The sequence below is a fragment of the Corvus brachyrhynchos genome, unplaced genomic scaffold (assembly GCF_000691975.1).
Source record: "Corvus brachyrhynchos isolate BGI_N302 unplaced genomic scaffold, ASM69197v1 scaffold310, whole genome shotgun sequence".
Lineage (NCBI taxonomy): Eukaryota > Metazoa > Chordata > Aves > Passeriformes > Corvidae > Corvus > Corvus brachyrhynchos.
In genome coordinates, this window is record NW_008236213.1 from 2,574,917 (window position 1) to 2,584,374 (window position 9,458).

The window sequence follows — 9,458 nt, forward strand, 5'->3', positions numbered from 1 at the left end:
AAAGAGTATTTCATTCAGGGGCTCTCTAATATTTTAAACAGAAATTAAAGGGAGAATTGAGAACTTTAGCAAGATCGTCATGATGAACATGGTAGATGGTCTGTAATTAAAAATGGAGCTTGACAACTGATTTCAGGTGGCTACTGAGTACTCAATGTTATATATTTTTATGAAGATATTGGGTCTGCGCCGAAACTAGAGGAAGAGTCTTCAGAATTGCCTCAAAGTTATAAAAGCACGGATCTCTAAACAAAAAGAAAAATGAAATAAAGTGCAATTGAACACATTTTTACACCCATGGAAAAGGGAAACCACCTGAAAATTACTGATATGTAATTGTATTTCACGTTCACTTTCCCTCTCAATTCATATTCCTCTCTTCAAAAGTCCTTATATAAAAATACATGAAATCTGGAGCTGACAGCTTAGCGCATTTGCCCATTTTTGTCCTCAAAGCAGTGGATTCTTTTCCTTTCCATCCCTGTCTCAGAGTGATAGTGCCAGCGTGTGGGTGCTCAAGCAGTATTATCACTAGTTTAGCCCGTTAAAATAACATTTCTGGTGTATAAACAAGCAAATAAAGAAACAAAATAACAGGTAATTGTTTCTCTTGCCACTGTGTGCTACAGCAGCTTCCTCTTTGACAGAGCCCATACTGAGTGGCTGTGCCTCAGGCTTGGAAGGATTGGTTTCTGTTCATAATTTCATCCTTCTGTGAGTTGGATTAAATTACTGACAGTTAACAGTCAGAAGGATTTTCAACCACTGTAAGATTAGAACAGACATGGTCAAAAAGGGTTTCTTTTGTGTTCTCTTCCTTTTCATGACCTATTAGGTATGCAAACTTCTTCCGGAGTAATAACTCTCTTGCATTAGATTGCAAATTTTGCTGCAGGTGTTGACTACTCTACTAATGGATTATAACTCATGAAACTACTTCTTTTTCTGATGCAAGGAAATATTACAAAAACAGTCAAAAAAATCCCAAACCCTGCTAAGCACAATCCAAGTTGTGCAAAGCTGTAGTCTCCAAACCATAGAAAGGCTTGCACTCCTGCAGCATGCCTGCAGCTTATTGCCTGCCAATAGTCCCAACAACTGCAGTGAAACTATTTGTAATCTTAGAATAGAAAAGGTAGGCAAGTGCTCTGCTGGACTGGAATGAAAGTATTCCTCACATCAGAAAACAGGGCTGTAAACTCATGCCAACTGCATTACATGCTTGAAGGTCTAAAGAGTCCTCAAAGCACTGAAAAGCATTGTCAAGTGAACTAGGGTCAGCTCAGGGTTTGAAGACCAAACCAAGCATAACTTAATTTCTTTTACTAAGGCTTTCTCTGGAGCAAATTCAACCAAAAGTCACTCAGGATATTTCATACAGCAGATAAAATGCAACAGTAAGAATTAATCTATCATTTCATTCAAGTTAGTTGGAGAATTTATTTATACCTGTTCTGTGATATAAATTAACTACCTTCAAGCTCTCTTCCATCCATGAGCTCAAAAAGACCTTGTGAGAGATGAGAGGACTCTGATCACCATTCCTCAGTCCATTTAAGGAAAACAAAATCCTTTGTGCACCAGGGCAGTTTAATCAAGGGTATTAACGTCCCGGATCACTGAAAACTTAACACTCCAGCAAAGGAATAAAAAAGCTCTCAACCCAAATTCGGAATTCAGGTATTTTTTTGGGAACCAGTTGCAAATAAAAGGATTTTAGAGTGGGCTGAAACACAGTTGTATTCATCTGTGTGCTGCCAAGAGAAACAGAGGAAAACAAAGAAAGCCTGAAAGAATTGAAATAAATCCAAGAGCATGAGCAGACAGTCCCAATGAGCAGAAGCCTGGCTGAAAGCAGAGAGCTGAGTTGCATGTAGAGAAACATCCCTGTGCATCTGCGTCACCTGAAGGCCATGAGGATTTGCTAAGTGGCAGCACGCAGTGCCAAGAAGAAACTCCCTGGGCACGTCCCGTGTCTCAGGCTGGCAAAGGTGAATGGGCCTTTGTCATAACAGAGCTTTCTAGGGCAGCTAATTAGCATCTATTGTGCAAGTTCTGTTTAAACTGTTGCCTCTGCAAATGTGGTTTCTTCCCTACAGGACACAGGTGGCCCAACATATTCCTGTTCCCACGTGTGGCATTTCAGCCTTGAGAAACTGCCTCATCTGCAGCAGCAAGCAGGGAGCTGCTGTCAGAAGAGACCTTCGCTATTGACTGTAGCAGTTAGTAACATCCTGACAGCAATTCATTGAGTCCACAGGACTCAACTATTCCTACAGGCAGACCACAAAATATCCCCTATTCCAATCCAGAACTGGTGATCTTACAAGTCTACTGCACAAAAATAAGCCAAATTTTCCTGTGACTATTGCTTCCATTTTGATAGTTGGGATTAAAAAGTGAGCAAATTTGAAGCCCTTGGGAGGAGCAGGAGCTAAAGTAACACTATTATCCGAGGGATGGGTTCAGTTTTTACAGGCTGTGACTCTTTTAAGAGGTTGCATCATGTCAAACTGCTGCTGAGGAAAGCAAGTAAAGGAGAGAGAAGCAGTGCTAAAGGCCACAGATGACATACATCTACCTGGCTGGCCAAGCTGCCAGGAAGCCTCATGAAAAATTGTTACTTCATGTTGTCACTTGGGTTAATTTGCGACAGTTTCCTGAAGAAAACAGAATAGAAAAAAAGTAGAGCTTACAAGAACTAAAATGTTCAGCATTTATAGGCAGTGGGCACCCTGTTGCTACTGTGAGCAGGAGCTGGGTGAGTCTCAAGAGCAGCCCCAAACAGATTAACACTACACAGACTTCCTTTCTATCAAAAGTACCAGCAGAAAATGATTTTCAAGTTAACAGGCACTTAATAAAATGAAATAGGTGCATCAAGACACCCATGAAAAATTACTCAGTATTTAATGTCTTTCATGGGGATTATTTCAGTGAATTATTTCACAAATTGATCCTCTGTTCCACAGTTTTATCCAAATATCAGTCTCTGAATATCTTAGAGGAGTTTTCTACTGAGTTGTTTCCTCAGAAGTGTGTGTGTTCGACGCAACAATCCATGGATGTCAATTTCAAAAGGCAAAATTTTTAACAAAGCACATGGAAGCATCAAGATGTCTTTTGTGCATACAGATAAACTCAGTTTACTTGCTAGAAAATAAAAAATATAATTAAAAGGATGTTCCTTCCTGTGTTTTCATAAGGACCAAAGTAGCAAAGCTACATGCAGAGGCATGGAGGAGCTGGGCTACTGTCTTGGGGTGACTTTATGATGTGTATCCCATTATCGCTGCCCTATGCCCAGAAATTAATTTTTGTGCCTTTCTATGCCTTTAAACTGAGCCTGAGAGGGGGAAGGAAAAACTGAGCAAAATTTTTTCAAAGCAGTTTGCAGCTTGTTCAAGGTCACACAGAGATAGCAGTTTTTTTCCAGCTGCGGCAGGGGAGGGAAGAGGCACCTGGCTTGCTGCTTTCCAGTCAGCTTTTGGCCAGTTGTTCAGCTTCTTTTTCTCTGGAGAGACTCTGAGAGTTGAACTTTTTTCCTTCCCTGGAATTTTGGATTTCCTCCCTTTTCTGCTGGACTGCTTCAACATCAGAGCACATCAGGAGGACTTTCCACTGGGCACAGAGGGCCGGGCTCTGGGCCAAGCCCCAGCTCTGAGAAGACCAAAGGGAGAACTCTAACACTTTCCCAGGTTTTTTCTCCACAGTGAGAGATTTTATTATTTAGCATTATCATCCTTTTCCCGTGTGTTTGTTAAATAAATAGTCTTTATCTCCTTCACTTTCCTTTGAGGAAAATTTATTTTTCCCGAACCTGGTGGGGGAGGGATGGTTGTGACCTGCCTTCTCTCAGAGGATATATTTCTAAATTTGGCCAAACTGGAACAAATTTACCGTGAGGCACAGGGTAGGTCTCCAACCATCCAGTGGTGGCTTCTACCATCGTGAGCACATAGCGCTTGCCTTGATGTGTTTGAGGCAGTTTGATTACAGCTATGCCTCTTGCAGGGGGATTACACAGCACCAACACCTTTCCAGCCCCTCACTGCTGAGAGCCTATTCACCAGAACAGCCCCTTCACCAGACCTGTTCTACTGAAGTGCTCAAATCAGCAGCAGTGTGATACAATTGCTAAAGGTTTCTTTTTCTCCCCTGCTCCTGGACATCTTCTGTCTGAGAATTTCCACATGCACAAAGCCCCCATCTCAAAGCCCCCGTTCCTTGCCAGCAACATAAAGGACATACCTCATGCTGCATTTCCCCCACAGGAGAAAGCTCAGGGGGTCTCACAGGCTTTAAGAAAGCCTCTGAGAGGACATATGCAGGATGGGACTGCCAGATCCTGCACAGAGTGATGGATCACTTACTCCCTCATTAGGAGGGAGGTGACTGTGTCACTCCTGCACTCTCCAACGCCACAAAATACAGGGTTGTTCCCACCCTGTGTCCACCCATTCTAGGATGACACAGTGACCAGCTGGGAGGGATTGCAAGAGGTAATTTCATTTTCCTTTTTGCCCAGGGCAGGATGCTGATGACGTTCCTGGCGAGTGCTTGTTCAACCAGTCCCTAAAAACCCCCACCACATGCCCAGGCATTTTGTCTCACAACATCTACAGCCCAGTGCAGGAGTGCCACTACTTCTTGCTCTATTCTCTGCAAACCAGACTGTCTGTTTCCTTTCTCTTGGAGTTTGAATGCATACCCCCACCCTTTCAGAAAAACCTGAACAATCTCAAGGCATTGCACCTTCCCAAAGATTTTTTCCTGTGGCTGTTGCTCTCACAACCAAATGGCCAGGGATTCTGTTCCTGAAAAATTTCAGACTTCTACTGTCCACCTAATTTATATTTCTATCTTGGTACAGGTGATTCACACAGCCTTGCCTTGCTGCTGTTAAGAGCTGATATCAGGAGCATCAGAGCCTTCCCCAAGTTCCTCTGGCAGAGCAGGACGTCATTTCTACCAGAAACCACATTTCAGGAACAAAACTTTTACCTCTTCAAAGGAGCCAGTGCTTCCCATAACACCCAAACTGCAGCAATCCCAAGGGGCTACCAATTCTAAGTGCTCTGGGCATTAGGAAGCAATGCAGACCTGTTCTTTTTCTCTTCCAGCATTCATACACCCTTGGGATGAGGCTGAACCAACACAAAAACAGAACGATATTCTAGCTCCCCAGGAAAGGAGGAGACACTTTCCCAGAAAGAGCAACACAAAATACACTTTTGCATCCACAACAGAAGAGCTCCACATGCACAATTGACATTAAAAAGGCTAACTGAGGAGTGTCTGAGAAAATACTGCAAGGTCTTGACCATGAAACTCTACAAAGAAAAGAAAAAGAGACCAAAAAATCCATAAATAAAAAAGGTCAAAAGGGACTCTTGCCTTAGGGATTTAAAACATGTTAAAATGGAAGCCCCAGGGTCACACTGTCTTAATTCCTTAATGTTTCACAGGAAATAAATTTATGATAATATTTTCCTGAAGACAGTTCATTATTCTGAGCTTATTAAAAATCAATAGTCAGGAAGACTCCACTGCTATGCTGCCTTCTGTATACTAATTAAATCCTTTAACTGCATTCAGACAGAATAATTACACACTCCAGGATGCATGAGTGCCTTGTTAGAGCTTTCTCCTCTGCCTTACAGTTTCCCAGGGTGCTATAGTCTCATTTCTAGCCATTTCTATCAGTCCAACAAACGTCCAGAGCAGAGTATTATTTCTCCTGCAACAATTATAGTCCTATCTAGGGTATCTTGACCAAAATCAGACTGCTTTTAGAAAAGCACATTTTTATTAAAAAGAGAGCTTTTTTTCTCCTTAGGATAAAAAGAAGAATCTGCATCCTAATCAAATATGAAATAACCTCATATAAACTTTACCTTTCAGGGAATTTAGAGCTTGAGTGTTTTGTTTTTGTGGAGGTATTGCAGGTGGAAGAACAGCTTATTATGCCTCAGACATCTGATTTTAACATAAAATGCTCTAAATAAAGTACTAAAGTGTACTAAATAAAACCCTGTACTTTCACTTTCTCTGGTATGAGTAAACAGTTTTCCCTCCTGGTCATCTGCCTGCCTGGATTCAGTCACACAAAAAGAACACCAAAAAGCACAGTGCAGTTTTTTATCTTCATTTCTGATATATTTAACAAACATTGGCTGCTCTACTTACAAGCTTCCGCAGAGATGTGTCATGGCTATATTATTTAAACAGAAAATTCATAGATTGAAGCAAATGTGTATTCCATCAGTAACCTCAAATTGCAGTAGCCAAAGAATGACAACAAAATGAAAATTTTAAGAAAAAGCTAAGGCTTAATTTGCTCACCACGTCTGCTAGCAAATTGCTAATATTACTTGTAGTCTCCATTCTCATAGCGGCTGCAAAGAGACATCATTTCAAACTAAACTCTTCTGATCATATTGGGCTGACTCATGACTAAGCACAGCTGAAAGGGCTCACCCCTTGTCCTGGCAGGATAGCTTTTGGGTCTGTGAGTTTAAACAGACCAGCCTCATTACGAAGCTGAACACTCATCTCTAGCCCTCAATTAACTTGGCCAGCAAAGTAGAAAGAATTGAGGTTAGAGAAAGCCTTTCTGGAGACAGCACCATCCTAGAGAGCTTATACTGCCTGCAGAATAGCACTGCTCCCTTTCTTTGTTAATCTCTCCTTACTGGAGCAGTAGTAAAATCTCAACTCCATTGCTGTTACACTGGGCAGGAAGACACCCAGCAGCTGCTCAGTGCTTCTTGTAGTTGTACTTCACCATTCCTGAAGACCCAGTATTGTACAGATGCAGCATTAATAACTTGACCCTGTCTGAGAAACTAGCATCCCATACCACCCCTTTGTGGCAAGAATCAAAGAGTAGGGACTCAGAGGAAGACCCAAGAGGGAGAGCTGTAGGCAATGATTGCATCACTCCAACTTCCATTCAAGTCACACTCATGAAACAGGTCTGCTTCTGTTTGTTGGGGGGTCATTTGTAGTGAAATTACCTAACACCTAGGATACTGACCTTTCTGGTGGAGAAAGTTGACTGTTTACCCGAGCATAGCTTTTACACTGCCCAAGAAGTAGTTCATCCTCTTGCTTATTGTACTAAGGAAAGCACACATGGGGCTGGGCTGCTGCCCCATCACTATTGAAGGCCTGGGGTTGTGCTCTGCATTGCTCAGGGCCCAAAACAGTCCTGCTGTAGCCAGTGAGCAGCACAAATAAAGAAAAGGGTGATAAAGAGGAGAAAATATGCTGACGTAAGCCTCTGCTGTCTGAATGTTAGGTAATATTTCAGCCTCTGGAAAATGCTGTCTCTTACTTGGTCTTTTTGTAAGTTTCTGACACTGAAGGAGGCAGTTTATCACCTGCCTCCCTCCCTCCCTCTGCTCCAGTAAGGTAAAGCTAACTTTACTTTCAAAGATTATCAAATTGATACATATTTAATAAATCTGTGAATGTTTTCAGCTTATGCTTGCATTTGCAATCTTCTACTTCTGTTTTAGATGCCAAAAGGAGCTTTTTGAGCTGTACAACTTAGGCTAGTAAAATATACCACCACCACTGCAGTTCTTTACTGAGAGCCTCATTCATCTGAATTCCACTGGCATTGAGCCTTGTTCTCTCTTCTTTTGGGTCACAGCTCAAGTAAGGCCTTTGTTTGAGTAACCTTCAGTGAAATGAAAAAATCCTGAGTTAAGCAGAACCTTCTGCAAAGCCCTTAAATCTATTGGCAGTTTGAAATGACAGGTGTGCAGCCCTCTCAGTTCTTGTGCTCACTGCTTGCTAGCAATGCGTTAACAGCCTGAATGATCACTATAGGCCTTGAATGTTGTCCTTTAAAAATCCATTGCAGCTGGGGTGACTTTGGTCTGATGTGTTAAACTACTTGTCACTCTGCTATGGTTCACAAGTTGGGAATTTCTGAGAGCTGAACAGTAAAATATAGAGCAGATGAGCTGCTAGTTTTGTGTAAATGTTGGGGCATGTGTATAAATACATTTAGTCACCAAGAGGGAAGAAAAAATTGAGAGAGAAGGTAGCTTTTCATTCTCCACTGTGTAGCTGTAATACGTATCATGTGTTACACGTGCTGTCTGGCACTTGTCTTCTCAGAGGAGAACAGCAAAGGTAACTGTTTTTAGGGCCTTGGCAGCTACAAGAGCCCAGGGCTCTGCTCAGACCCCTGTTCCAGCCTGTGAGCTCACAGCTGCCTGGATCTCAGAAAACTGCAGCCAGTAGCAGCATTAGTCACAGATAATGGGATCAACTTACAGGATGCTGTTTCCTGAGGTGTGTGTGATTGCATCTGCACAAACAGCTGAGCATTATGCCAGTGCTGGTTTGGAGTTGTCTGCCATGCTGGCATAGCTTTGCATCTGAGCCAGAAAGCTGCTCCACAGCCCTGCTTTCTCGTGGGCTGCGCTTCATTTTGGTGACTGGAGCTGGCTTATGTTTGTCTTTCTAGCAAGCGGCAGAGAGGCATTCAGACCTGTCTGCACTTGTTGGAGTAGATGGATGTGCCCTATGGCTGTGACTGAATCTTTTCCCTATAAGCCTCGTTTGGTCAGATTAAAAAGAACTGTTTTCTTACGTGGAGCTCTGCTTTGTTCTTTTAGCTTAAGATAAAATCTGTTTTTGGAGTAGGCTAGCTGAGAGTCCCTCCACTTGTAGAGCCAGTTCCTCTGCTTGATCCCCTCTTCATGTCCTGTGCAAGTCTTTAAATGGAATTTCAGTGCACTTAACAGTACACTAACACAAGGCTTCCTAAGTAAGTTAAACTGGTATAATGCTACCTTGGTCCAAATAGCAGAGGGATTATGAACCAGCTCTTGTAAAAGTCATGTTTCTAGGTTTGGTTTCAGTGAATCCACAGACCTCTTTTTAATTCCTGTTTTGTAACATTTCTCCTTCTTCAGAGTCTCAGCAGTGCAGCTCCAGGAAGGCTGACTGGGCATGATCTGCCCTGTAGGCTGCCTGCAACAGTGGGAGCTGCCAAATAACCTACATAAAGCTTTTCACAGATGGCTTATGTTAAACTTCACGGATATATTAAAATAGGAATCAATGGATTCAGACCTGTAGGGTGATGTAGTAAGTGGCCTAATTGTGATGTTGGGAATCATATGGTGGATGCATCATCTTTGGTGGATAAAGACTGGAAGGCAATGACGAGTGCAGTTGCCCCGTGTCCTTAGGGTAACCTTCCCAGGTAGCCTGAGCCATTTGCTCCAATATATAGCTGCTAAACGGGATCCTTGAGCCTGGCTGCTCTGTGTGCATATCCAAACAGAAGCCAATGTCTCTCTTCTGTTGCCTTTTTTTCAGTTTCTCAAAACCAAGTAAACTTCCAGGACTGTGACATTTCCTTTGCCACTGAAATACAGCTGCCTCTGACAAGTTCATTTCACGTGCTTAACTGAAGTGTGAAGGTGGAGCTA

At 42.4% G+C, this 9,458-nt stretch overlaps 1 long non-coding RNA gene across 2 annotated transcripts in view; it reads right to left on the reverse strand.

The window, feature by feature from the left end:
* The window catches only part of LOC108449071, a 55,628-nt gene extending 49,157 nt beyond the window's left edge, over positions 1-6,471 (reverse strand). For both annotated transcript variants that reach the window (XR_001865172.1, XR_001865171.1), the window contains exon 1: positions 6,346-6,471. This is a non-coding gene — a long non-coding RNA (uncharacterized LOC108449071). The remainder of the gene's footprint in view (positions 1-6,345) is intronic.
* Between the last annotated feature and the right edge of the window lie 2,987 nt (positions 6,472-9,458).